Source organism: Sus scrofa, chromosome X (genome assembly GCF_000003025.6).
Source record: "Sus scrofa isolate TJ Tabasco breed Duroc chromosome X, Sscrofa11.1, whole genome shotgun sequence".
Lineage (NCBI taxonomy): Eukaryota > Metazoa > Chordata > Mammalia > Artiodactyla > Suidae > Sus > Sus scrofa.
In genome coordinates, this window is record NC_010461.5 from 30,953,687 (window position 1) to 30,979,424 (window position 25,738).

At 37.1% G+C, this 25,738-nt stretch overlaps 1 pseudogene; it reads left to right on the forward strand.

Moving 5' to 3' along the window:
* Positions 1 to 25,738, forward strand: part of LOC100521878 — a 37,719-nt pseudogene that overhangs the window by 5,546 nt on the left and 6,435 nt on the right.

Consider the following 25,738-nt stretch of genomic DNA (forward strand, 5'->3'; position numbering starts at 1 on the left):
ATATCAAGTTCAGTTTATTCATAGTTTCTAAGTTCACAGCCCTTTCAACGATTCAACCCCTGTTACTAACTTATTTGGACTTGTGAGTGACAAACACACAGATGTGGCTGTGGGATTTTCAAATTCAGCCTTTTCTGTTTTCGCAATGGTTGCTTTCATGTATTTTCATTTATGTATATTTGAACCTCACAATGCCCAAATACAAGTGTAAATGTTGTGATGAATTTTATGAACATTAGACCTTTATTAAATGAGGAAAAGGTCTTTTGAAAGATTTTTGTGCAGTATGCAGCTGTTCAAAGTAAAAAATTGTGGAAAGTCAATTATAAACCAGTAAATATACTACAGCTGAGCGTGAGTTGTATGCTTTTCTCAGCTAGTAAGAAAAACATTAAAAAATTATATTCTTTTTGAGACATTTAGATTAAGAATTAACAGAGTTGTAATGAACTCCTACACTGTATATCATCAATCTTTCACTTCAAGTTGGAAGCGAATTTTCAAGTGCTAGGATTAAGTACTACAATAATGAAAAATATAGTAGCTCTATTTACATTTCAGAGATCATCAAAGATCTAAATGCCTCGCCGTTTTACGTCATGGCCACAGATGCTTGTAATAACAACTTTGAATACATTTTTCCTTTGCTTGTGAAATAGTTTTCTCATGAAAAATGCTTTTTTATAAACTTACTGTGAGTAAAGTCTTTTGCAGATGTGACTTTAGAAACATTAGTCAATTTTTTGCAGACTTTTTTTTTTTAGCTAGGAGTTAATGAATTAAAGGGTTTGAAGTTGACATAAAGCATTCATGAGTCCATAATGGCTGTACTGTCCATATTCTGCATAATGAAATTCAAACAGCACCTGATATCCTTTTTATTGAAACCGAAGTGATAATCATAAAATGATTCAGCATTTATATTCTTTGCATTGTTATTAAAGTATTTTGGTGACTTTGTTAGCATTCAGAATTCTTCAATTTGCATTTAAAAATCCACTGGATCTCTTAAACCAATGCAGTTGAAAGAATCTTCAGTTTATTTGAAGCACTGATAATTTAATACTAGAGAAAGGGCCCCCCAAAATTCTTGTTGACTTTTTAAATAAGCCACTGAACAAAGTCGACTTATTTCTTTTTCAAGTTTCAATATTTATCTAGCAATAGGATTATTTGCACTGAAAGAAGAGCAAGCAATTATTAAAGTAATCCATTGATTAAATGAACTTATTGAATGGTACTAGAGAAAGAACTGATGAAAAATGTTTCCTTTTGTGTGTCAAGGCTATTTTTTTAGGGCCACGCCTGCTGCATATGGAAGTTCTCAGGCTAGGGGTTGAATCAGATCTTCAGCTGCCATCCTATCCACAGCCACAGCAATGCCAGATCTGAGCCACATCTGTGATCTGTGCTGCAGCTTGTGGCAATGCTAGATTCTTAACCCACTGAGCAAGGCCTGGGGATCCTAGTCAGGTTCTTAATCTGCTGAGACACAATGGAAACTCCAAGGCTCTTCTTAAAATTAACATTACTTTTTGAACAGGAAAAGAAATTCTGATTTGAAATGCATAATTTGTCAAGACTATCATTGGAATGAATCTCATCACTTGAAGAATTTGATTTAGCAACATGGATGTTATGGAATATTCTTCCAGCATGGAAACAAGAAGAGAATAACAATTGACAACAATGGGGTTTTTTTTTGGTTAATCGAAGACATTAAAAAAAAAAAAAAGTTGGGAGTTCCCATGATGGCTCAGTGGTTAACGAGCCTGACTAGTACCCATGAGTACATGGGTTTGATCCGAGCCTGACTAGTATCCATGAGTACATGGGTTTGATCCCTGGCCTTGCTCTGTTGGTTAAGCATCCAGCATTGCCGTGAGCTGTGGTGTAGGTTGCAGACATTACTCAAATCCTGCGTGGCTGTGGCCGTGGTGTAGGCCAGCAGCTACAGTTCCAATTTGACCCCTAGCCTAGGAACCTCCATATGCCATGGGTGCAGCCGTAAAAAGGCAAAAGACAAAAAAAAAAAAAGTTGAGATGTGACACAATCCTGAACAATGGAAAAGTGAGTTATGCTGTAAAAGACGGTATTACCTGATTCAAAAAAGCAGATTTGAAAAGCAGCTCTCAGAATTGTTAACTATGCCAGTACATGTTTAGTATCCCAGCTTATAATGCTAATGTTGAGCATATGTTCTCATTAATTAATTTTCAAAAGACAAAATAATGAAGTAAGTTGAAAGTGACCACCTTAAAAACTGAAAGCTATGCTGTAATATAAACAGAAGACAGACCAACCCAGCAAGGAATTTTATAAGCAAATTTTGTAAAACAAGAATAGAGATAAATCATTAGGAGGATATAACTAAAGAAAAAAGATAATTTAAGTGTTTGTAATTTAATTCTGATAAATATTGTTTTAGTATAAGTATATCCTATGAATTTTTTTTCTTTTTATTTCAATGTGTATATCCATAGAAAAGGTTATGGGCAGAAGTGTCTTTCTTCGAAATTTATATTGTTGAAGCCCTAAACCCAGTACCTCAGAATGTGACTGTATTTGATGGTGGAGCTTTTAAAGGGAGGTTATTAAGTTAGAAAAAATCATTAGAGTGGGCCCTAATTCAGTGTCACTGGTGGTCTTATAAGAAAAGATTAAGACACCTATACTCAGAGGGAAGACTGTGGAGACACAAGGAGAAATGGCTATCTACAAGCCAAAGAGAGAGGCCTAAGAGGAAACCAGCCCTTGCCAACACCTTAATCTTGGACTTCTAGGCTCTGAAATTGTAAGAAAATAAGTTCATGTTGTTTAATTCACCCAGCCTTGGTACTTAGTTTTGGTAGCCCTGGCAAGCTATACTAGAGACAATTACAATAATTCAGATTTAACTAGGTGCCCTGCTTTTAATTTGCTAAATCTGGCAGCCCTAGGTAAGGGAGGACAAGAGATAAAGCTGCTTCAACACCCAGCCACTCTCAGGAACTACAAGGAACCCTGTCTGGATGATGAACAAAAGACGGCTTGTGGTACATTCAAATGATGAACAACAACGGACTCAAATTTCACAGGCACTTTTCCAGAGGACAGGAAAAAACGATGACTTCCCAGCTCAGTTTCATGCTACCAGACTCCTGATACAGAAACCTATAGGGAAAAGTACAAGAAGGCCAATTTATAGATCAATCTCACTCATGAACATAGAGGCAAAAATCCTAGACATAATAATAGTTTATTTCATCTATGACACCTTAAAAGAATAAAACTCTTGGAACAAGCTAATTTATCATTAGAAACTCAGTTAATGTAAATTATTGCTGTATCTGAAGAGAAAATTCATGTGATAATTTTAACGTAAGAAAGCATTTGATAAATTTGAACATATAGTCAAGATTTAAAAAACAGGAAAAATCCTAGTAATACAGGGAAGTTCTTTAGCCTGCTAAAGATTATCAGTCACTGATGAAATTTTGAAAGACTTTCACTTGAGATAATGCTCTACATGGATATTCAACTTTGTATTGCAGGTCCTCACCTCTATCTAATAAGGCTAAGATAGTGTAAACAAAATATTGAAATTATACAAGATGAAACATAATTGCCATTATTCACAAATGAAATCATTGTGTATGTGAATAATCCAACTTAATCTAAGGAAAATATATGATAAAAAGAGTTTTCTGGATATTCTTTTTTTTTTTTTTAATTTTTGTTGTTGTTGTTGTTGCTATTTCTTGGGCCGCTCCTGCGGCATATGGAGGTTCCCAGGCTAGGGGCCGAATCGGAGCTGTAGCCACCGGCCTACGCCAGAGCCACAGCAACGCGGGATCCGAGCCGCGTCCGAACCTACACCACAGCTCACGGCAACGCTGGATCCTTAACCCACTGAGCAAGGGCAGGGACCGAACCCGCAACCTCATGGTTCCTAGTCGGATTCGTTAACCACTGCGCCACGACGGGAACTCCTGGATATTAATTCTTTAAAAGCATTGATATTTCTGTATTGGGAAAAAGCTGAAATATAAAATTTAAGAAATGCCATCTGGAACAAGATTAACAATTCCAAGTACCTTGAAATACATCCAAGACAATGTGTATGTGACCTTTACAAAGAAATTTTGTAGCCTTAATTAGGAAAATTTAAAAGACCGAAACAAATAGGAAGGTACACTTTTTCATGAATTGAAAAACAAAAGAGGAGTTCCCGTCATGGCTCAGCGGAAACAAATCTGACTAGCATCCATTACGACGCAGGTTCGATTCCTGGCCTTGCCCAGTGGGTTAAGGATCCGGCGTTGCCTCAAGCTGTGGTGTAAGTCAAAGACATGGCTGGGATCTGGCATTGCTGTGGCTGTGGCATAGGCTGGTAGCTACAGCTCAGATTCAACCCCTAGCCTGGAACATCCATATGCCACAGGTGTGGCCCTAAAAAAAAAGACCAAAAAAAAAAAACAAAAGAAAAAAAACCCTGTTACATGGATTCTATCTTGGGTTTATTATACATTATAACCCTACAACATCATATGAGATAAGTTAGGTGTTACTACTTCAAATTTAAAATAAAGTGTGGGTCCATGAATTAAAGCAGTTTTCCCCAGGTCATGCAGTATGTAGCATGGCCAGAATCTGAATATATATTCCCTGTCTCTAAAGTCCCTGATTTTTCCACAGTACCACCAGAGTAGACACTGTTAGTTCCCTAGCCAGATACTTTCATATACCACTTACCAGCTTTGTGCATTCATTCCTTTCCAGGCTTCTGCATACTTTGCCACGGAGGTGTCATACATCTGACCCTCAGAGGCTTACCCTTGGGCATAGCAGTCTCCTTGCTCACAGAGTCAGGAATGTCTAGCAATTTTATATCACCCCCATCCCCTCCAGAGTCCCCAAACAAACCATGGCCTCCTTCCCAGTTCAGAGATTTGGAAGTGCCTAGCAATTTCACATTCCTCCGTCCAATCCCAGAATGGTCCCTAGTCAATGACAGAATACCTCTTTTGCCTCAAAGGCAAAATGTTTTTGAGGTTGTTTTATGCTCTAGGACTGTCTGTAGGGTCAGAATGAGTCTAGATTATACTGAAATGATTAACTGGGCCTCTTGTTTTCTATCCTACCTATTTCACTTTAGTAGTTTCTCCTGGGGGGCAAATCCTTAAAACACTTGGATCTGAAACCTTGGTTTATTTGGCAGAACATCACCTGCTACACCTACACTGTGAGAGAGATTTATTTCAAACTTACAGTCTAGATAGTAGCCTCCACATTAGATGAATATGCTTATTACATGAGCTTTATAAAATATATTTTGAGTGTAGAATTGGATTAATAATGTTAAATGATCATTTAATTAGAATGATACTCATATAATTCTCTTGGTGATCTTTGCCAAGTAATTTTATCTATCTGGCTTTCAGTTTTCTCCTTTGATAAATGATTGTATTGGATCAGATATTCTCTTAAGGCAGTGGGTTTCAAAAGGAGACAATTTTGTCTCCCAGAACACATTTGGTAAAATCTGGAGACATTTCAGGTCATCACAACTGAGGAGGAGTGGTGCAGGTACTTCTAGTGGGTAGAAGTCAGGGATGCCGCTAAATAACATGAAATGCCCTGCTCATCCCCCTACAGCAAAAAATTATGCAGCTCAAAATATCAATAGTGCTGAGACTGAGAAGCCTTGATCTAAGTTCTTACCATCTCTAAAATTTGTTGGTTGATTATTTCTGTCTTAGTCTATAGTATGTCAGTTCATTTTTGTAATCAGTGTGTTTTAATTCTTTGAGGAATCAGTCACCTCAGTCAGCTTGATACTAACCAGTTAGTTACTAGTCTATTTCCAAGCAACTGATGGTCAGTTAAGGTAGACTACTTCTGCATGGGTACACAGCTTTTGTAACCTAACATTCAATGATCTACTTGTTTCTCTAGAAAATACTTTTTTTTTAATGTGGAATAGGGGATAGAGATTACCTGGTGAAAGCAAATATAATGGTGATTTCTTTTATATAAAGTGGCATGGGCAAATTAAAGCATGCAACATGCCATTTTATGACACAATAATCATAGACAGTTAAAGAGCTATATTAGTATGCCCTTTTGACTTTTAATATTGGTAACTAAGATAAACTAATTTAACACTCCTGATTTACTGGGTTTTTTTTGTTTTTTGTTTTTTTGGTTTTTGTTTTGTTTTTCTTTTTTTTTTTTTTTTTTTTTTGGCCAGTTGTGACCTGCACCACAGCTGCGGCAAGGCCAAATCCTTAACCCACTGCACCACAGGGGAACTTCCTGATTTACTGTTCTTAATAGAACAGATTTTCAATGACAGTTGCCACATTATAGTTTTCTGTAGCAGTGAACACATTAAAAGTAGCTGTGATTAGAAGTTCGTTGGTTATATTTCCAAAAAAAAGAAGCTATTCCAATTTTTTTACTTAGCATAAATTATGGTAGTTGTGAATTGCTTATGTTTAATGTGCCATTAAAACAGTCTAAATTAAATGAAGTAATGCTACACTATCTACTTCTGTATTTTTTTCATTTTAAAGCTTAATTGCTTTATAATGAAGCATAATGTAGAGCCAAATATGGGAGCAAACGAAGAAGAAATCACATGATGTAATTAATTCCACATACTGTATAAAGGATCTTTTTCTACAAAACCTTCATCTTGTAAGAAATAGAGAAACATATGGAAGGACAACGTAATTGGATTAATAACAAAGTACATGGAAAAAAATAACAAAGTACATGAGGTGGACAAAGAAAAATGAACTAAAAACATAAGATCTGATTCCAGTGATTAGAGTTGGTTCTGCTGGCTGGCTTTAGTTTTGTTTCTAGGTTAAGAAAAGGAACATAAAATAAGCCTAGAGGGCTGTAAAATGATTCCATAGTGAGATGGATTAAGTTACGAAACTGCTTTGCTCAAATATAGCACAGCAGTAAGTAATATAACAAACCCTCAAGAGACAAATGGAAAATCCTTCATTGGTCCCATGTTCAATATTGGAGTATTTAAGCCTTTGGAAGTCAAAACTAGGGTATCATGTTTTGTGTGTCTTTCTCAATCTGCTGCTTGATATTTTATCATATTTCTTTATGATCTGAAGGATTTTGTGAACTGTGCCTTGAAGACCAAGAATTGGAAATGCAGATAATAAGTTTATAAAAGACAGAAAGATATAATATAGAAATGCTATAGTCTGACTGTGTTCCCCCAAAATTCATATGTTGAAATCCTAATGCCAGATGTGATGGTATTAGGGGGCGGGGCCTTTGAGAGGTAGTTAGGCCATGAAGGTGGAGCCAAATTAATCGTGTTAATTTTGTAGTGCCTCACAAAAGAGACCACAGAGAAGATGCAAACAGGAAGAGGGCTCTCACCCAGCCAGGCTGGCACCATGATCTTAGACTTCCCAGCCTCCAGAACTATGAGAATCAATTTACTGTTGTTTATAAGCTACCCAGTCTATGGTATTTTATTAGAGCATTTCAAACAGATTAAGACAAGCAGTATTCAGTTTTTTTTCCTCATTTTTTTGTGGGAAAATTAGTCTACAAAATCTCATGAACAGTACATAGCAATTAGTCATGTATCTAAATACCTGTATGATTCAAGATAATTTTTGAATGTAAGTACTTGTGAGTGTTTTAATTAAGTGGTTAGCTATTTTATTTTTTAATATAAAAGGTCTATTTATAGAGTGTACATAAATTCTAGAGTTGTACAAGATGTATAGAATAAAATGCAAGATGTCTTCACCCTATAAAATAATAAAATAATGCTCTCTGTGTTTCTAGACTTTATGGATACTGATATGGAACAGTCTCCAAGATAGATTTTCAATTAGATGGGAAGAATATTGTAAAACAATATGTACTACTATATTATTCTATTTACATAACAATCAAATGCACATTTATATTCATATGTGATGAGCTCATAATAAAATTATATGATGGTTGGAATGAGGGAATTGAAAATTCAAGAGAGAATTTGATTTTGATAGTATGTTTGAAATTTTTACAGTGTGAAAATTGTTATAGAGCATCACTTGTGTGTTTGATCGGCGACAGATCACTTACAAGCACTTCACATTTGACCCTGATGCTTCAGATACTGTGAGTATGAGGGTAGACTGATATCATATAAACAATCCTGGCCTAATTATTAGAGATGTAGGTTATTTTTTTTCAGTGATTACATTTATTTCCCACTTGTTTTTTTGCTTTTGTACTTGGGACTAAGGCCAAGAAAGTACACTGATTATTGATTGTGTATTTTTTTTTTGTCTTTTTTCTAGGGCCACACCCGTGGTATATGGAGGTTCCCAGGCTAGGGGTCTAATCGGAGCTGTAGCCGCCGGCCTACACCACAGCCACAGCAACGCAGGATCCGAGCTGAGTCTGCGACCTACACCATAGCTCACGGCAATGCCGGATCCTTAACCCACTGAGTGAGGCTAGGGATCAAACCGGAAACCTCATGTTTCCTAGTCTGGTTCGTTAACCACTGAGCCACGATGGGAACTCCTGATTGTGTAGTATTGATTAGTGATTTTATGCATTTGTTATTGTTGTGAAAGTATAAACTTATTTTTTATTGAAGTACAATTCATTTGCAGTGTAGTATTTCAGCTGTATAGCAAAGCGATTCAGTTGTACTTATATATAGATATCTATTCTTTTGCAGATTCTTTTCCCTTATAGGTTATTATAAAATAGTGACTATAGTTCCCTGTACTATACAGTAGGTCCTTCTTGTTTCTTTGTTTTATATATAGTGGTGTATATCTGCTAATCCCAAACTCTACTAAATTATTTATCCCCCTCTTTTCCCCTTGGGTAACCATAAGTTTGTTTTCTATGAGACATTTAAGTTTTAATCTTCTGGCACAAGCCACCTGAAAGTTTCTAAGCTAATCACCACTTCTAAGCTCTGGTCTCCCCCTCCATAAATAGTAGTTTCTAAGGTCTTGTCCTGCTTTACCATTTCGATTATTTGTCTACTGCTCAGAAGTCAGGTAAAAGTATGCACCAACCCAGTGGACATGTGCTGGCTAGCTGGCTCTTAAAATTCCTCACTTGATGGTTGTGTCACAATATCCTTTTGAGAAAGTGAAAAATCAGCACTGCCGGTAGAAGAATATTTCCAGTGTGACATGGATAAGAGTGTTTATACATATGGACCCACCACAGCTGAAAATAGGACCAATGACTCCTCTTTCTAAGTGATTTTTGCTTTCTTATCAATGACATTCCCCAGGCTAGTGTTAATCTACTACCACATGAACAAAGATTACTGAGAATCTAAATGCTAAACCTCTCCTTTTTTCTTGACAAGATCCTATCTAAGACAGAAGTCCACAGTCTTTCTAGGGCATATCAAGCACAATACAAGTCCAGACCTGTAAACAGCCCCTCTTAAATTGCCATTACGGGAGTTCCCGTTGTGGCCTAGTGGCTTAAGAACCCAACTAGTGTCCATGAGGTTGCAGGTTCAATCCCTGGCCTCACTCATTGGGTTAAGGATCCAATGTTGCTGTGAGCTCTGGTGTAGGTCTCAGATGAAGCTCAGATCTCACGTCACTATGGCTGTGGTGTAAGCTGGCAGCTAGCCCAGGAACTTCTTTATGCCACAGGTAAGGCCCTAAAAAGAAAAAAAAAATGTCATTATGAAGTGCCCCAAGGTTCCCTGTGGGATATGTCCTTATTTGCTGCAGTCCACTAAATAAATCTAACTTAATTTAACTATAGGTGTGTTCCTAGCTCTTTGACTACTGGGCTTGTACACTTCTCTTTGACCATCAAAAATATCATTCATGAGGAAGTTCCCTTGTGGTATAGTGGGTTAAGGATCCGGCATTGCTGCAACTGTGGCGCAGGTCATGGCTGTGGCTCAGGTTTGATCCCTAGTCCAGGAACTTCCATGTGCCATGGATGTGGTTAGAAAAAAAATCATTCTTGTAGCAAACTGTATCATTGGTTAAAAGATACTTGTTTTACTGAAAAGAACAACCTTATTTTGAAATGCAATGAAAACATACAAACAATAGCAAGAGTGGTTAATCTATATCCTTGAAGACAGTCACATTTATAGTCTTGAATTATCATCCCATTCCTCATACCTCCATCACCTCACTAATTATCTAGGCCTTTCTTTCACTGATAACTTTAACATAAACACAAATTAGGAGTTCCCCTCATGGCTCAGCAGTTAACAGATCCGACTAGGATCCATGAGGATGTGGGTTCAATCCCTGGCCTCCTCGCTCAGTGGGTTAAGGACCCGGCATTGCTGTGAGCTGTGGTATTGGTCACAGATGCAGCTCAGATCCTGCATTGCTGTGGCTGTGGTATAGGCCAGCAGCTGTAGCTTGGATTTGACCCCTAGCCTGGAACCTCCATATGCTGCAGGTGTGGCCCTAAAAAGGCAAAAAATAAAAACTAAAAATAAAAAACACAAATTATAGTCAGTTACATTCCAAAACATGACATATGTCCCTTAAGAGATTTGTATTAGTTATATATTGCTGTATGAAAAAATTACCCCAAAATTGAGTGACTTAAAGCAAGAAACATTTATTATTTCCAAGTGTCTGTGGGCCAGGAATTTGAGAGTGGCTTAGCTGGATAGGCCTGGCTGGTTCAAGGTCTGTCATGAGATCCTGAATCTTTCCTGCAACCTCATGAAGACTAAATAAATGGTTTAATATAAATTAATTTCTGAGAAATCTATTTCTGTATCGAGAGATGTGCCACTGAATAACTGTAATCCGATCATAGACATTTTAGTATGTCTTTTCCATAAATACGAGCCATGTAAGCCTCATGATAACCCTGTGAATTCAGTTTTCAAATGAAGAAACTGAGGCTTGGAGAATTAAGCGTCTTATTCTGTATCACATAGCTATGGGAAGATAGAATCAGGATGTTGGGCTGTACCCCGCATGCCCTTGCTCAGCCTCAAGACCCAGGAAAGAGCCTGGAATCAGCAACAGGGACATCAACAGTTTAATAGGTGGGAGAAAAGGTCCTGGAGCAACACGAAACTCTGAACTGCAGGCAGGACTCAGCAGCAGTCTTGGCTCCTGGGGGAACTAGGAGACTACCAGTTATAGGGGCAGTTGACCTCAAATTGGCCCATCAGTTACCAGGGAAACCAGCAGAGGGGCCAGGACCCTTGTAACCCCTCAGGCTACTTACTTTGTTAAACTCCAAACAGGAGCCATTCTGAACTAAATAAAGATTAGAATAATCACTAAACTAGGACCAGTGGCAAGTGGTAGGTATTCAGGGAACAGGCACTGTGATTAGGAGGGGTCAGTCACGTGAGTAGAGTATAGGTGAAGCAAGGCCTGGTGGAGCAGGGGATATATAGAGAGCAAGAGGACAGCCGTCTTGGGTAGCCTGACATACACAGGATATGAAAAAAAATTGTTTAGTCCCCCAAAAAGTACTTTGTGTACAAGATCAGAGCTTCTAGAGAAAACAATTTTTAAAAAATAAGAGAAATATTCATTATTTGGGTCCTTACAGATAATGTAAATGTTTACATACATTATGCTTAATTCAAGTCTATTTTCTTGTTTAATCATATCTGGTTACAATTGCTAGTTCAGAAATCTCTCCTTGTTGGTAAAAATTATGTTCGAAATATTTTCCAAATAAGCAGTAAACTCATAGCCCCAGGAATGCCAAAATTCTCTCATCCATGTGTGACCCTTGGGGTCCAGAGGGAAGTCATTATATTTTGTCCTGATGTCTTTTGCCTCACTCTTGCTCTTTTGCCTCACTCCATGCTCTTTTCTTCCTGAATACTTTTCTCATTTCCTTCTGTGGAATAAAGATCAAATACGTGTTATTTATACCTTTTGATAAAATGACTACAGTGAGAAGAAGTTTCTGTCAAAAATTTTATTTCTTCCCAACTTGGGCATTTTTAGACATTTGTTTCTCACTGGCTATTCAGAAGAGAGCAAGAAGGAAAGAATTCAGAGAAAGGTACATCACGTGGGACCTAAGTCTTTCAATATTTAATGTGAAAAAGATTAAACTGCACTTAATTTCAGAAAGTACTTTCAACACTGAAAGCATTTGAAACGTCAGAAATACAGTTCATGTAAAACCATACGAAGCAGGGTGAGTTGTGTGGCTCTCATATGCAGTTTGAAATATTTGTCAAGTGAAGCTGTGCACATTTTCTTTGATCAAAACATTAAACTTTAAGATAAGAGTGCAGAGGAAATGATTCAAGATCTGGAGTCAGTAAGAAATGACTTCAGGAGTTCCCGTCGTGGCGCAGTGGTTAATGAATCCGACTAGGAACCATGAGGTTGCGGGTTCGGTCCCTGCCCTTGCTCAGTGGGTTAACGATCTAGCGATGCCGTGAGCTGTGGTGTAGGTTGCAGACGCGGCTCGGATCCCGCGTTGCTGTGGCTCTGGCATAGGCCAGTGGCTACAGCTCCAATTCAACCCCTAGCCTGGGAACCTCCATATGCCGCGGGAGCGGCCCAAGAAATAGCAAAAAGACAAAAAAAAAAAAAAAAAAAAAAAAAAGAGAAAATGACTTCAGGTTCTAGTTTTACTGTTACTGGTTACATTACCTTGAAGAATCTATCGATGACTGTTTATCTGTAAAACGGGAGTAATAATAGTCCTTACTTTTGCTGGCTATGGTAATGCTTAGAACTAACATAGATAATTTGCCTACTACAGAGTAAAAACTCAGGAAGTAGGCTTTAATCAGTCTTTGCATTTATTTATTTGCTGATGTGAAAAATGGGCTCATTTAAGGAGAGCTAAGTAAAGAAGTGTTTCCTCACTTCTTCCTAATTACATTGTTCTTAGGTCTCCAGTACTTGGACCTCCACCTGTTCTTAGATCACTTTACCCTCGCCCAGTAAGGGCTGAAGCCAGAAGCTGCTTTGAGGAACACATCTCCTTTCAGAAAAGAAATAACTTTCTTTGTATGCAGTTTGCACATGTCAGTTAGGCTTACCTCACCTATGTTTCTGGTTAGTAGACTGCAGATTTTAGATGATTATTTTCTTAAATGCCAGAAAGATGTTCGAAATGAGTTTCCATTCAAAACTACTTAAGTATTCACATTAGCTAGCTTGATAAAAAGGATATGTGTGTTTGTGCTTCCAATCCTTGTTGAATATAAAGTTGACAGACAAGAAAAATCCTTTTAAACTTTACAGATATAGGCTTTTATTTGCTCAAAGCCAGAAAAATACCCCATAAGAATATGTAACTAATTCTTAATCAGTTTTTGAAATTCTTTCATATAAACAGCTGCCAAAAATAAATGATATGTTGATAGATCTTTATAGGCTAATATTTATATTACTTGCATGTGCTCAATCATGAGCTGTGAGGAAATGAAAACTTAGAAAAGACTGATGATTGCAGGTCAATAGAGACTAGTTTATTTTAGCAGTAGGAAAGTATAAAATTGGGCCTATTTGAAGATACAAAATTTGAGAAACTTTAAAGGAATTTGCCTTCTCCCAGTTGTCAGTAGGAATTCACCAACCTGTAGGGACTCAGCTCAGTTCCACACATGCTTATGTTTTAAATAGCAGGAATGTTTTTACAAAGAGTGTCTTTTGGTTTTCCCAAATCCCACCTGTATGGATTTCCCTTGCAGTTTTGGGGCTTGAAAAGTACATTAGAGTCATCCACCTTTCTTTCTTCCTGCAAACCAGTGTTCAGAGTTCATTGCTCCAGGAAGCTCACCCTGAAACATTCACACTCCTAAATATTCATTACCCAGGATTCAAACTAGGCTAAACACTATCACAGTCCTGACAGTTCTGCGTGGTGTTGCTGGCAATATTCTCCTCATATTTGCCTGCATTCTCCATGATTATAATCTATCATACATTTCTGTGGTGACAGCACAATTTAGGCTAATCACTCTGAATCAGAAATTTGGATCTTAGCCTGAATCTTGCACTCAAGAGCAGCAGGTAACAATGGTGTTACCTATAGCAAATCATTTATGAAGAATGCAATAGTGAAAGATGATATCAAAAGAATTAGAAGAGAAGCCGTAGACTGGGAGAAAACATATGCAAAATATCCATCTGATTAAAGACACTGTTATCCACACGGGCACTATGTTGGGTTCATAACCCACTGAGCCACAGCAGGAACTCTGACATCAGCCCTTTAATAAGTTCCCCAGGTGATTCAAGTGTGATAATTATTGCTTTAAATGTTGATCCACAACCCTTTGGATATTGGTCCTCTTCTCCCTCTACCTGTTACACATGCACAATTAAAACCACACCCCAAACTTCCACCACTTACTGCTATCAACAGGATTTGTAAGCTGCCCACCTGGCTCCCTGCCAGCACTTATAATACTTGAATGAACATGATGATTCTCAAACCTGCTTTATCAACCAAGACTTGACTCTTTTAGGCTTCCTACCTGCATATGCACCAGTCAAATAGTTAAGCAATGAGGTACAGCACTACCTCATTGTAGTAGTGCTTATAGCACAGGGAATATATGCAATCTTTTGTGATAGAAAATAATGGAAGATATGGAGTTCCTGTCATGGTGCAGTGGAAACAAATCCGACTAGGAACCATAAGGTTGCGGGTTCCATCCCTGGCCTCTCTCAGTGGGTTAAGGATCCGGTGTTGCCATGAGCTGTGGTGTAGGTCACAGAGATGGCTTGAATCTGACATCGCTGTGGCTCTGGTGTAGGCTGGGAGCTATAGCTCCGATTAGACCCCTAGTTTGGGGACCTCCATATGCCGTGGGTGCAGCCCTAAAAAAAGGACAAAAGACAAAAAAAAATGGAAGATAGTATGAAAAAAGAATGTGTATATATATGTGTGTATATGAGTGTGTATATATATATATATATATATATGCATGACTGGTCACTATGTTGTACAGCAGAAATCGATACAACATTGTAAATCAACTATACTTTAATAGAAATAAAATTTAAAAGATTGTTATCCAAATTTACAACTCAAGAATTCTTACAACTCAACAATAAGAAAACAACCTGGTTAAAAAATGAGCCAAAGATCTTAACAGATACCTCATAAAAGATATACAGGTGGCACATAAGCATATGAAAAGATGTTCCATATCATATGTCATCAGGAAAATGCAAATTAAAACAATAGTGATATACTACTATATGCTTGTTAGAATGGCTGAAATCCAGAACACTGACCACAGCAAATGCTGGCAAGGATATTTTGTACAATATATAATATATTCCTCTCAATTTTATTGTAAACCTAAAACTGCTCTAAAAAAAGTCTTTTAAAAAGTAATATACAAAAATTGAAGTTCTTGCTGGACCTTGATGTTTGTTACATTTGTTGGAATGAAATTTTCTAAAGGTCCTATTCATAAATGTACTGTATTTCTCCCAATAGTATGGCTGGCATAAAAGAGGGCCTGGCTGAAGTGAATTGAAATTCTTGGTCCAAAATGAATTCTTTTTCTAGATAAGAAAATCTGACCAAAGTTCATAGAAATCTATGTGTAAATCTAACATCTAACATGGTACCAGAACAGGTCAGGTGTTTGGACTGAGCTTTTTGCCCAAAACTATCAGATGAAATATAAAAAGTACCTTCTTGAAAATACTGCCAAGCTGATAAAACAGGAACGAAAGATCAGCCCAAATTTAAGTGATGGCTGTAACCAGATAATTAGTCTGAGCATACAAGCCAGTTTTGCTCTAAATGTATTTCAGTACCAGTAAATTTGACTTAAAATCTTCAAAATCTTAGTTGGGGATACAGAGGACAAAGTGCAGGCCTGTCCAAAGCTGGAGGCTATTAGGAATCTTCCCCTCATCAATCTGCTACCACAAGGGCGGGGTAAGTGAAAACTAAGGTTAAAGCTACCTACACTGTACCTACCTTGAGGAACTTCCAGTGATGCTGCTGCCTGGGTGATGAGCAAAAGATGGCTTCATCTGAAGTGCTCTCAAATATTCAAGAGCAAATGACTGTAATCTCACACCTTTCCAAAGGACAGGGTAAGACTTCTCAACTCAGTTTCATGTTGCCAGACCCTTGATACAGACACCTGAGGAGAAAAGTACAAGAAGGCCAACATATAGGGTAATCTTATCATGTACATAGATGCAAAGATCCTAGACACAATATAAATGGAATCTTCAGTATTTAAGATTAATACACTTGGAGCAAGTTAATTTACCACTGAAAATCAGTTAATGTAAATTATTTCAGTATTGCAAGATGGAAAATTCATACAATCATTTGAAAATTTTTATTGGGGTATGGTTAATTTTCAATGTTGTATTACCTTCAAGTTTATAGCAAAGTGAATCAGTTATACATATACATATATCCATTCTTTTTCCCATGTAAGTTATTACAGAACATTGAGTAGACTACCCTGTGTTATATAGTAGGCCTTGTTATATTTTTATATAGTACTATATATGGGTTAATCCCATCCTCCCAGTTTATCTCTCCCCCACCACGCTTTCTGCTTTGGTAACCATGAGTTTGATTTTGAAATTTGTGAGTTTGTTTCCATTTTATAAATAAGTTCTTTTGTATCATTTTTATTAGATTACACATATAAGTGATATCATGATACTTGTCTTTGTCTGACTTAGTTCACTTAGTATGATAATCACTAGGTTCATCCATGTTCTGCAAATGGCATGATTGCATTCTTTTTTACGGCTGAGTGATATTCCATTATATATATGCAGCACATCTTTATCCATTCCCTAGTCACTGGACATTTAGGTTTCCATATCTTGGCTATTGTACATAGTGCTGCAGTGAACATTGGGGTATATGTATCTTTTTGAATTATGGTTTTCTCCAGATAGATGCCCAGGAGTGGGATTGCTGGATCATATGGTAGTTCTATATTTAGTTTTTTGGGGAACTTCCATACTCTTCTCCATAGTGGTTGCACCAACTCACATTCCCACCAAGAGTGTAGGAGGGTCCCCTTTTCTCTACATCCTCTCCAGCATTTATTGTTTGTAGACTTTTTAGTAATGGCCATTCTGACTGGTGTGAGGTGATCACTCATTGTAGATTTGATTTGTATTTTTCTAATAATTAGTGACATTGAGCATCTTTTCATGTAGTTTTTGGCCATCTGTGTGTCTTCTTTAGAGAAATGTCTACTTAGATATCTTGCCTGTTTTTTGATTGGCTTTTTTGTGTAAAGCTCTATGACTTGTTTGTATATTTTGGAGATTAATCTCCTGTAAGTGGCTTCATTTGCAAAGATTTTCTCCCATTCTGTGGGTTGTCTTTTTGTGGGTTTTTTGTTTGTTTGTTTCCTATGCGGAAGCTTTTAAGTTTAATTGTGTACCATTTGTTTATTTTTGTTTTTATTTTCATTAGGAGATGGATCAAAAAAGATATTACAGTGATTTATGTCAGGGAGTGTTCTGCCTATATTTTCCTCTAGGAATTTTATAGTATCTGGGCTGACATTTAGGTCTTTAATCCATTTTTAGTTTATTTTTGTGTTTGGTGTTAGAGAGTATTCTATTTTCATTCCTTTACATGTAGCTGTCCAGTTTTCCCAGCAGCATTTATTGAAGGGACTGTCTTTTATCCATTGTATGTTCTTACCTCCTTTGCTTTGATTAGTTAACCATAGATGTGTGGGTTTATTTCTGGGGCTTTCTATCCTATTCTACTGATCTATATTTGTTTTTCTATGTCAGTACCATACATTCTTTATTTCTATAGCATTGCAGTATAGTCTGAAGTCAGGGAGCCTAATTCTTTCAGTTCTGTTTTTCTTTTTCAAGATTGCTTTGGCTATTCAGGGTCTTTTATGTTTCTATATAAATTTTAATTTTTTTTCTTCTAGTTCTGGGGAAAATGCCAATATTTTGATAGGGATTGCATTGAATCTGTAGATTGCCGTGGGTGGTGAAATCGTTTTGGCAATATTGATCCTTCCAATCCAAGAGCGTGGTATATCTTTCCATCTGTGTCATCTTTGATTTCTTTAATAAGTATCTTGTAGTTTTCAGAGAACATATAATCTTTTTAATGAAAGAAAGCACTGTATAAAATTTAACACATATGCAGGACAAAAAGAAAAAATATAAACACTCACATTTTTGTTGAGGGAGTGTTTGTTCTACAGTATATTTTTTTCTTTTTAGGGCACCCACATCATATGGAAATTCCCAGGCTTGGGGTCAAATCAGAGCTCCAGCTTCCAGCCTACACCACAGCCACATCAATGCCAGATCTGAGCCAAGTCTGCAACCTATACCACAGCTCACAACAACACTGGATGATTAACCCACTGAGCAGGGCCAGGGATTGGACCTGCATCCTCATGGATACTAGTTGGGTTTGTTTCCCTTGAGCTGCAACAGAAACTCCACAATAAAAAAAGGGAAAAAAAATCTTGTTAACAGTCTAGGAATAGAACAGAGATTTTTTAATCAGCTGGAGAGTGACACTTTGAAATATTTCCATTTGAGACGAGGATGCTCTACAGAGCTATTCAATATCATATGGCTGGTCCTCACCTCCACAGTAAAGCCTTAATGTAAGTAATTTAAGAAAACCCGTAAATGGAGAGGTACACATTTTCATGAATTAAAAAACTCAATATTGTCAATATATTAATTCTACCCAAATTGTTTTATAGAATCAGTGGAATCTCAGTCAAAATCCTGAAAGTACTTTTGTGAAATATGAAATGATGCAAAGTTTATTCTAAAATTTATATGGAGGAGAAAAGTGGTAAGGGGAATAAAGATTCTGCTAGAGAAGAATAAGCTGAATAAATTTCCTGATTAGACATTGAGGCTTCTTATAAAACTGTGATAATCGGGAATGTGTGAAAGTGGTGCTTGGATAGAAAATAGACTAAATAGAATAGAGAACACAGAAACAGACCAAGTCATACATGGACACTCCATACATGAAAAAGGGATAAATAATATTTACTGTTCTGTGGGGAAGAATGCATTACTGAAGACTGTTTCTGGTTTAATTTGGAATCCATGTATAAAAAATAAAAATTAGAAACCAGACAGATTCTTTGTCCCTACTGTTCAGCATTGTTCTCTAGATCATAGCTCATTCAATAAGGCAAGAAAAAAATAAAAATATACAGTTTAGATAGAAAAATATTTTTATTTGCATATGACATAATTGTCTATATAGAAAACATGAAAGGATCTTAAAACAACATCTGGAACTATAAGTAAATTTAGCAAGATCTCAGAAACAAATTAAGGATACAGGAGTCAATTGCTTTCCTGTATGCCAGCAGTAAGTAATTTGAATTTTAAATTAAAAAATCTATACTTTTTAAAACAGCACCAAAAGATGAAATTCTTGGGTATAAATCTAACAAAATATTTGCAGGATCTGTGTAGTAAAGCTGCAAAACACTGATGAAAGAAACCAAAGATAGAAATAATTAAAGAGGTAGGCTGTGTTCATGAATTGGAAGACTCCATACAGTTAAAATGTCAATTCTTCCTAATGTGATCTAAAGATTTAATGCAATTTCAATGGATTTCTCAATAAGCTTCTTTTATAAAAAGTTATCTACAAGCTGATACAAGCTGATTTTGAAATTTATACAAAAAGGCAAAATTGCTAGAATAGCCAAAGCAGTTCTAAAAAGGAAGAAAAAGCTAAAGAACTCAAAAAAACTTGGTTTTATGATCTATTATAAAGCCACAGTAATCAAGGCAGTGTCTTCTTATTGACAAAAGCATAGACATAAAAATCATTTCCTGATTTTTTATCAGCTTTTAATTTCTGCATAACAAGTTACCATAGACTTAGCAGCTTAAAATGATATCCATTTATTAGCTCATGATCTGTGGGTCAGAAGTCAAGGCACAATGTGGCTGGGTTCTCTGCTCGGGGTCACACACACACACCAGGCTAAAATCAAGGTGTCAGTCAGCCTGTGTTCTTATCTGGAGCTTAGGGTTGTCAAGTTTATGAGGTTGTGATGGAATTTAGTTTTTTGTTGTTTAGGCCTAGGTCCCTGTTTCCTTGCTGACTATCAGCAAATGGCAATTCTCATTCCTAAAGCCTGCCTATATTCCTTGCTGTGTGTCCCCTCTGTCTTCAGATCCAGCAGTAGATAAGCTCCTTTGTATCAAAGCCCTCCCACTTTTGTAATCTCTTACCAGAAAGAATGACATCCCTTTTAAGGGTTCAACTAAGTCAGATCCAAAGTCATGAACAGAATTGTGTCATGCCGAAATTCATATGTTGAAGCCCTAACTCTCAGTGTGACTGTATTTGAAGATAGGGCCTTTAAGGAGATAATTAAGGCTAAATGATTCATAAGGGTGGAGTCTTAATCCTATATGATTTATGTCCTTATAAGAGGAAGAGATGCCAGAAAAGTGTATGCTCAGAGGAAAGGGCCACCTGCAAGCCAGAAAGGGAGGCCCCAGTAGAAAGCAACCCTGGGGGCACATTTTTATTTTATTTTATTTTATTTTCCCACTGTACAGCAAGGGGATCAAGTGGAGCACATTGATCTTGGATTTTCAGCCTCTGGAACTGTGAGAAAATCAATTGCAGTTGTTTAAGTAGTCTTCTGTTATGGCAGCCTGAGCAGACTAAGATACCTGTTAAGAATAATCTCCTTTTCTTTGAGGAAATTGTGCCATATAAGACAACCTAATCATAGAGTTGATACCTCATCATATTCACAAGACTCTCCCATGCTCAAGGCCTATGAATTATACAATGGTGTGGTTCATGAGGGGTCATTGTATTAGTCTGTCTATTTCAGTAACTTCATTTGTTATAGCAAAAAGAAAAAAAAGCCAACAGAAAAACTAGAAGCACCTCAAATGTCTTTCAGTAGGAGGATGAATGAACAAAGTACGGTACATCCATACAGCAAGTTACTGCTGAGCAGTAAAATGGAGGAACTATTGCTGCACAAAACGACTTGGATAAGTGCTGAGTCAAACAAAACAGTCTCAAAGGTTATGTATTGTATCATATTTATAGTTGTGCATCCATCATCGCAATCTAATTTGTATTGTATGATTATATATACCTACAACATATAATTATATGTACAATATACATATATATGATATATGAGCATTTATAACTGTGTATGTATATATATATGTGTGTATGTGTATATGGCATCTGACATTCAGAAAATGGCAAAGCTATAGGAATAGAGAACAGACCAATGTTGTCAGGGATTTGGGTGGGAGAGTATTTGACTGTAAATAGGCTGCACCAAAAAGTTTTCTATGGGGATGGGACTGTTTTCTATTCTGATTCTGATGGTAGTTACGAAAGTCTAAACATATGTTAAAGCTCATAGAACTGTACAACAAAAAGTCAATTTCACTCTATGATAATTTAAAAATAGGAAAAATAGGGAATTCCTCGGTGGTATAGTGGTTAAGGATCTGGCATTGTCACTTCTGTGGCGTGTGTTCAATTCCTGGCCCTGGAACTTCTGCACGTGGGCGTGGCAAAAAAAAAAAAAAAAGAAAAGAAAAAAGACAAAGAATTTTCCTCTAAGGATGTCTTGGAAATTCCACGAACTGACAAAACATTTTCATAACTTTTAAATTTATTGATAATAAAAAGTAAGACTTTATAGCTATCTTGACCCTTGAATTGCTAAAATTCAGAAAATATTTAGAGATGTAAAGCCACTGAATTAATAATTTAAATGTCTTTTTAAACAACAAAATGCTAAACTTTCAGATGAATACTTTAGGAGATTGTGGCCATTTCAAGCGACATTAAAATGTGGCCAACTTTACCATTCAAGAAAAGGGTATTGACTTACATCAAATTTTTATGAGTCACACCTATAACTCCTTGTCGCAATGTGTTAATCCACCAAAGCACTCATATGGTTGTCTGTTGCTCTGTGTTTCACCATCAGATCTTGACTCCACATATAAATGCATTATATTTCAAAGCTGATATCAAATTAACAAATTGAAGTGATATATTGCTGTAAAATCAATCAGATCATCCCAAACATCAGAACTATCATTATAAATGTCACTCCAAATGATGTGTTAATGGGGAAATTAACTCTGCCAGCAACATGTAATAAGAAACAATGCACTTTGAACATTTTGAGAGGCAGCTGATCTCCATTTCACTGGCATTTATCCTTGGTGTACTTGGACCTGTGGCTGGGGAGCAGCCTGCCACCTCTACTGTTACTGTAAAGCCCCCAGTCTACCTGTACTGAGGGCAGAGGACTGAAGGAGGCCTTAGGGCTTTCAAGACACCTCTTTTCTCCTACACACCACATAGAGCAAGAGAAGCGCTTTTCTGTCGGGGGAAGGCTGTTACCCTGTGAGTGCACTAGCTGGATGTTGTCAGTATAAGCCTTCGGAAAGAAGGAAGCCTAACAGTAATAACCAGTTTGTCACTTGGAAGATTTCTCACTATAGGAAAGCAGCATCCTCAGTGTAAAGGCCTCCATCTCCTCCAGTTTCCCCTGGAAGTTCCCTAGATCAGGGAGCACCTGTGCCTGGAGGAGCTGCTCAGGGAGGAGGAATCGGGTGGGGGGAGAGACAGGAAATGGCCTCAGGACTGGAAGATACACTGGATAAGAGGCTGAGCCATGCCTTGGAGTTACTATGGCTCTTTTCTTGGCCCTGATTTATTTTTCCTGTTTTCACTGATCGAAAAATGGCATCCTTACAAAAATTCACTGCACCCGTTGCTCTGTGATGGTAGAAGAGCGAAGGTATTGTAGCTGGATCTTTATTCCTCTCTGAGGTGGAGCAAATCATCACTTTCATGGAGTAAATGAAGACAATATATTGAATTCAGGAGAAGACTCTCTTATAAATGAGTGCGCCATCATCTGGTGCATTGCCTAAGTATAGATTGAGTATAAACGGCCTTCGGCGAAGTATATAAATAATTCATTAGGCAGGAAATGAGAATCGGCCATTTTACTATTAGAAACATAGTGAGATTCTTTCTTTCTTTATAAGAAAGCTTTTCATGACAGAGGAGAATCAATCATTTGATCAAATGCCTTTTCTGACTTTTGAAATAGCACAGTGCTAATGCATTTTCCCTTCTTCCCCGTTATAAATGTGAATTCTTATTACACTCATTTTATTGCTGGTAAAGAGAGACTGGCTTCAGAATGAGCAGGACACTCTCCGAGGTTCATTAGAAGTTTAGCAGATTAATTATGTATATTGTATAGCTTATATGGTATATGGTATAGCATATATGGTATATACTCTGACCTTATGTACAACAACTTATCCCCTCCTCTATTTTTAAAAAGTATTTTAAAGTCTAATACTTAAAGGGTAGGATTTTAACTCACTACAATGGATGATTTTTTTTTATCTGTACTGGGAAATCTGTACTTGCACAGAATCAACCTTCTGAACTCTTCCTCTAGCCTCTACAACCAAAAAATAGAAATTTCCCAAAAATTCTGTGAGATTAATTAGCACAGAGGGCATGCGGGCACGCGCATGCGTGCGCACACACACGCACACACGCATGCACACCCTCCCTGTGGATGCTGTGTTATATTAACACTTTTCAAATTTAAATCGTGCCTGGAGGGGAAGGTTTAGTTACCTAATAATCACTTATTATTCCTTTAACCTTGATTGGGAGGAAAAAGGAAGTAAGAGAGAGACATAGAGGAATTAGGAAAACTATTCTAAAAAAAAAAAAAAGAAGTTTGAGAGAGGGGCAACAGGAAAGTATTCCCCTCTCTGGTCTAAAGAGTTACCACAGGTGTTGATGATATAGTATTGGATGAGAGACTTCTGGGGATTTGGGGGCTGGAAAGGTTCTAAGATGGTAGCACTGCCTCTGTCTAGTCACTACCACGCTCAACCCAGATGCATGTGGCTCACAGGAGCCTCCTCGAATTATATTACAATAAAAATGTCATGGTGCCTGTCTTGGATTTTGTGATTTTCATGCTTTTCTTTGTGCTCTTCTAAACATTCCACAGTGTTGAAACTATTCAAGTGCTAAATACTATTATAATGATCATTCAGATACTTTGAGGTATTATCGTAGATACATGGTTTTTGAGTCCAAGCTGGGCTTACCATCTAATGTGCTACTCCTAACAATTGTTAGCACCTTAAAAAGCAGTGCATTGATTTTTCATGATTATATAAACAATATTATTAGGGAACTTAGATCAGCTAGAAGAATAAAGCAAATTTTAAGGATGTACCTATAACTTCATCATTCCAGTATCCATAGTTAATCAATATTAATACTTTATATATTTTGATATTTTTATTTGAGAACTAGTGATGATACTAATAATAATGGTTAAGTATTTTCCTTGTGCCAGAACAGTTTTAAGTATTAAATGTATTAACTAGTTTACTGTTTACCCAATTCCACCTGTATGTGTGTCATTTTACAAACGGAGAATCAAAAGTCTTGAACAATTAGGTAACTTGGCTAAGGTCATGTAGTTAGAGACATAGCCAGGGTTTAGGCCCAGGGTGCATGGCTTCAGAGCCACACTGTTTAACCACTCTTAGCTGCCTTAAATGCACGTGTGTGTGTGTTTATGTTATGTATGTATGTATGTATGTGTGAATCTTGAACAAGTGACTTATGGATTCAACCAATATTCCATTTAAGGCTTGTAGCCCAAAGCTGCTTGAAAATCAGTCAACAGGGTAAATTGGGTAGTCTTCTCTTGTTATCACATGGAAGTTTTGTCAGATTTTTTTTTTTTTCTTCTCAGGGCCGCCCCCACAGCATATGGAGGTTCCCAGGCTAGGGGTCTAATCGGAGCTACAGCTGCTGGCCTACACCACAGCCTCAGCGAAGCCAGATCCGAGCTACATCTATGATTTACACCACAGCCACAGCCACACCAGATCCTTAACCCACTGAGTAAGGTCAGGGATCGAACCTGCAACTCATGGTTCCTAGTTAGATTCCTTTCCACTGTGCCATGATGGGAACTCCCATTTTGTTGTTTTTTTTTTTTCTTTTTTTGACTTACCTGCATCTTCTCACCAAGAATACCTCTCACTAGAAAGCCCCGACATTTACCATCTGCTGGATTAAAAATCTCCTGTCTACACATCCCTGATTAAATATGGATTTTTTGTACCTACCTAAAAAAATAAATTTGTATTCCAATTTTGTATTTCTTTCATTATGTTTAATTTTGAGCATCCTGTCATATGACTGCATTTTCTTGTGTGTGGTTAGCGTGGTGAGGAACTGAATTTTAATTTAAGTTTATTTATGTTTTGCCAGCTTTATGGAGATATGATTGATATATTACACCGTGTAGGTTTTTTTTTTTGTTTTTTTTTGTTTAGTTTTGTTTTGTTTTATGGTCACACCTGTGGCATATGGAAGTTTCTGGGCTAGGGATCGAATTGGAGCTGCAACTGCTTGTGGAACCCTGGATCCTTAACCCACCGAGAGAGGCCAGGAATTGAACATGCATCCTTATAGACACTATATCAGGTTCTTAATCCACTGAGCCACAATGGGAACTCCCTGGGTAGGTTTAAAGTGTGCAGTGTGTTTGACTCGATACATTATATATTGTAAAATGATTATACAGCAAAACATTAGCTAACTCCTCCATCATGTCATGTAATTACCATTTGTTTTTTGTGGTGAGAACATTTAAAATCTACTTTCTTAGCAACTTTCAAGAATATAATACAGTATTATTAACTGTAATCACCATGCTGTACA